We start from the raw sequence: 5430 nt of genomic DNA, 5'->3' as shown, positions 1-5430 counted from the left end.
GAATACATTGGAAGGGGTAAGATATGGCAAAAAATAAATATCTATAATATTATGTAATATACAAATAAGGGTTTCTGGGAAGGAGGGGAGGTGTTATCAAAGTTCAGAAGAAGAAAAATATTTTGAAACTAATGGTGGATGGATAGTAATTACAAAATTTTGCTTGATCTAACTCAATTCTGAATTGTTATAATATATGTAAAAGTGCACAATAAAATATTAACAATTAATAAAATAATCAACTTGATGGCAAGAGCAATACACACGAATAGCTATAAAGTGAACATTAAATCATCGCGACCTCTTATGTATACAAGAAAACAGTTTTCCAAAGGATTTTCAGTAGCTGACTTTTTTTACAAAAGATAGCAATGCTTTGTTTCTAAGACATATACTTGTGGGGTGAAACTGACAGATTTTGTTTAACTGTCTTTTTTTTCTCCAATTCTTTGTCCGCAGAAGACATGCATACACCTATATTTAAAAATAAATCTAGATAATTTCTAATATAAACAATATCAAATTGGTCATTTCATAATTTCACAATTTAAAACTGTGCAACATGAATTGAGACAATGGACCACAGAGTAAATTGCCCTAAATGGACCCACATAATGTAATCTATACTAAATATTAATAATTTCCAATTTCAAAATTTCATCATAATGTTAGCAAACTAAAAGCTATATCATAACAGAAATAAAATCACTACTTAGATTAAGACTTTTAGAAAGACTAGTGCAACATTAGTTTCACAAATTTCTTCAGGGAAAATAGCTCTATCACCTCATGGGAATTGAATGCTATGTACAATAATAATAATATTTTGCTAAAATTTCTATATAGGAGTCCAAAAACAAATAAGTAATAAACTTGGATTATTTCTGTTAATATTTTATTATAAACTTGTGTACTTAAGTGTTTATCTTATGTTTGATTTCATTTGCCAATTCATGAGAATAAAAACTGTGTGTGAAAGTTAGTTCCTTTAAAAAGCTGTGTCTATTGTATGATACTTTAGCTTGCCTCAGCGGGAAATTTTTATTATTTTTAAATGAGAGTTTGGTGTTTTTGTGTAAAAAAGCAATAGTCTCTACTTATCAAATTTGAAAAATCTGAGCAACAAAATGAGCACTGAGTTTTAGGGAACTGCATGTCCCTCAGCCTAGGATCAAAGCCATATATAACCTTCATGTATTTACTCTCGGTTTCCTGTCATATAAATTGTGCCCAGTGGTCTTCCTGCCTTTGTTTCACCTGCAGTTATTAGTTACTTGACCTTTGCTAGGATTGGTGCTCAATTGCTAGCAGCCCTATGCTCATTGGACAACACACACCTGGCGGCACTTCCACCAGGCACCAGGTATACCTCATTAACATGCGGACCTGTTTGAGCGCAATCACCCACCATTTATTCCTTATTTGGTAGGTGCGTGACTATTGGCTACCCTAGCTATACCTTATTTCCATATAACGTAATGGTGCCCGCCCTTTGCTGACTATTTAAGCCTCTGCTCTCAGCTCAATAAATGAGATTTGATCAGACTCCTGTATTGTCTCCATTTCTCACGTCTCTTGTCTCTCTTCATTCCCAGTCCCTCTTTCAGGTATCCACGCTGTTGATGACCGCAGGACGGGTCAGTGAGAGAAATTAGCAGTGAAACATTTAGCAAATAGAAGTCTATATAAATACGATCATTGCAAAATTAAAAGAAAATACTGTATTTTTCTTATTCAACGCTATTATTCCTTTCTTACTCTGAACTTTCATAATTAAGGGAAGAATTAAGTATGTATTAATCTTGAATTTCATTAGTGATTTATATTTTCTATTTAGATTCCTGAATAGAGGTCAATCGTTAGGACCTATGATTAAATTGCACTGAACTGGATATCTCTATCATATCAATACTATGTAGTCATGATTGTTCTTTGAAATATTCTTCAGGAGTAGGCAATGGTAGTTAAACAGAACTCGATTGAAATTCATAATTTGGAGGAAGGAAATGTTGTATATCTCAGGATTATTCAATAATCTTCAAGTAACAGACAACTATATTTCCATTAGCCAATAAAGTCTACTTAGAAGAAAATAATATGACATATATTTTTCAATTTAGCAATAGCAGCAACAACAAAAATGAAACGCATACAGTACTATTGATGTAGAGAAGCATGTTTTGGGAATGTAGTACGCACTAATTTTTTAATATATTTAGAACAACTTGAATGAAAAGAAAGAATGACTGTATTCTCAAGTAGAAAAACTGGATGTAGTTGACATAATTGAGATGTAACTTACCTTATATTTTAAAATATCAGCACATATTGGATCAAATTTTCATTGCTTTTGCAAACTTAATATTAAAAATAAAGTCCAATCTATTATAATTTCCCAATTAATCATACTCTAGTTATTAATATTCTCTTCTTCTCAGAATCTTTCACTCCGTAAAATGTTTAAGAAAAAGAAGAATAATAATTCGTGAGTAATACCTGCTTGTTATTTAATTTTTTGAAGTAAAGGAATGTCTTTGCTGTCTATATTGCACTATTAATAGATGAGTCTTTAGCTGTTTTAGTTTGGCATAACCCAAGAAAGATTTTTAACTATATTGTACTTCAATCTTTTGTGTTAGATGCTCACCCATATGATAAGTCTACTAACATATGGATATAAAGCAAAATTGTATTTTAGTAGCATTTTAACATGTAATGCAGAATGTTATATTTGTAAAATAGGTGCTCTATGACAATATTTAGAAATATAAAAATAAAATGAGCATGTCATTTTATTCTGATAAATTATTAGTAAATATTTTCTTTCTAATGCATTCTGAAATAAAATTAAAATGTACAGGGAAAAAAACTTGGCCAAAAGAATATGAAACACTTTTAGATAAGAAAGCTGATAGAACAAACATAGGGTTTGATCTGTGTAAACAACCAGCAGAAAATTGGCACCAAAGAGAGATTACAGAAGATGGTTAAGAAATTGAAATTTCCACTTCCCAAAGATTATAGGCTTGAGCAAGAAACCAAAAGAAACCTATGTAAATGGAAGAACATCTCACCTTCATGGATAAACTCACTGTTTCAACTACTTATAATTTGGATCACAAAACCACTACACTACCAAGGATCCTCCATGTTCATGGACAGGAAGATTTAATATTTTGAAAATGTAATTACTACCTAACACAATCCACAAATAATGCAATTCCAATAGAGAACCCAATTTCGTTTTTAAAGAAATGGAAACTTCAATTACTTTATATGGAGAGAAAAGCAAACAATGATCAGAAAAGAATTTTGGAAGAAAATGAGTAGGAGACCTTTCACTCAAAACGCACTAACAGTTATAGTAGTTGAAACTACATGTGACTGGTACAACGCTAAATAAAAAGATTAATGGAACAGAATAGAGATCTGAGAAATAAATTTACCAACATACAGACAACTGTTCTTCAACAAAAAATAAAACATGCTTTCAAATATATGGCAGAAACATAAATTTGGGAGACATGGTCTCTTCAACAAATGATGCTGGCATAATTGAATGCCCATTGATCGAATAATATGGACATCAGCCACATTCAGAAGCAAACTCAAAATGTATCAAATATTAAAATGTAAATCCTAGAGCTATAAACATTATCAAGAAAATATGGAATAAATTGCAGGGCACAGACATTGTATTGAATACTATGAAGAAACACACACCGTAGATTTCAAAGTAGATGACAGTGTAGACTGATACCTTCTTAAAACAATGTACTTACATGCATCAAAAGACTTTATCAAAGGAGTACAAAAAGAGCATGTGACTGGGAAAAAAAATTTTTTGACAACTACACTATGGACAAGGGAGTAGTCTCTAAAACCTGTCGAAAACCAACACACCTGAATACCAATGAGCCAAATAACCTAATTTAACAGTGGGCAAAGGATATAAATATATAGACAATTCAAGGAAACAGTATCCAAATGGCCAATAAATGCATGAAGAAACACTCATGATTACTAATTACCTTTAAGATGCAAATCAAAGCAACATTGAGATACAACCCTACAACAACAATAACATCTTAATTTTCAAAGCAGAAAACAGCAATATCTGGAAAGGCTATGGTGAGATTAGAACCTTCATACACTGCTAGTGGAACTGTAAATATGTACAATGAGCATAGAATTGCTTGTACAACATGTACAAGCAATATGGCCATACTGCAAACAATAAAAATATATATTCCATATGCACTATCAGTATCTCTGCTGGGTGTATATCCTAAAGAAATAAGAGTATTAATATGAACAGACATATATACAACCATGCTCATTTCTGCACTGTTCACAGTAGCTAGAATGGTCAAATTGCTCATGGAAACGGTCAAAATGCTCATGAGAAGAAGAATGGGTAAAGAACATTTGTTACACACAGAGGGTAATGGCATGCATCTCTAGAAAACAATGGCAAAACCTCCAGATAGGGAGAAGGTTATGCTGAATAAAATGAGCCAATCACAGTAGGAAAAATATTACATAAGGCCATTGATTTAAGAAAAAAGGTTTAAAAAAAAGACATGAAAAAGTATCCTGCTGAAAATGACTGTTATTTGTGGAGATAACATATATCCCCACTCTGTAATTAAGAAACTTTAATATGGAAAGAAAAATAATGCTTATTTTTAATAAAATAGCCCAAAACATAAAAAAGAATAAAGGACTGGACTCATTTTTCATTTTCAATAGTAGAAGCAAAATGAATTTTTTAGTGGTTTGAACACAACTTACCATATTGTTTATTAACTGGTTTTGGAGCCCTGGAGGCAGCGTGGTTATATAACAGGCTACTACCCACAAGGTCAGTAGTCCAAAGAACCGGCCTATGAGCTTGCCTGCTCACATCAAGGGTCTCGCTTTAGGACACCCACAGGGGCTGTTCTACCCTTCCCTATAAAGTGTCAATGAGTTGACATTGACCCAGTTGTAGTGAGAGTAACTGCCTTAATGTGAACAGATTACCTGTTACTCGTGTTTGTTTTTTATTCTATTCTTATTAATGGGTTTTATCAAATTAACCAAACATTTATGTGTCGCTGTGTATAATAAAATAAATAAAATTGTATAATCCTACCATGTAGTCAAAAACTACGTTCCAAATGCTATTTTAAAAAACTCTTTTACCCACAGCACACACAAAAAATTGCATCAAATCACTGAGAATTCACTGCCAAGGCATTTACTTAAGAAAGCAGCTTGTTGCCATGGGAAGTAATTAAAGGAGATCTTTGAAAAGACCTTAAAAGGAAACTTAGGACTCTGTTACAGGGCGGCAGTTTTGGGCTTGATGGGGCTTGATATCTCTTTCAACCTGGTAGTCCAGAGATGGTTGAAAGAGGGTGAGTTGGAAGGTACAAGAATGACTCA

Source organism: Tenrec ecaudatus, chromosome 11 (genome assembly GCF_050624435.1).
Source record: "Tenrec ecaudatus isolate mTenEca1 chromosome 11, mTenEca1.hap1, whole genome shotgun sequence".
Lineage (NCBI taxonomy): Eukaryota > Metazoa > Chordata > Mammalia > Afrosoricida > Tenrecidae > Tenrec > Tenrec ecaudatus.
This window is presented reverse-complemented; position numbering follows the sequence as displayed.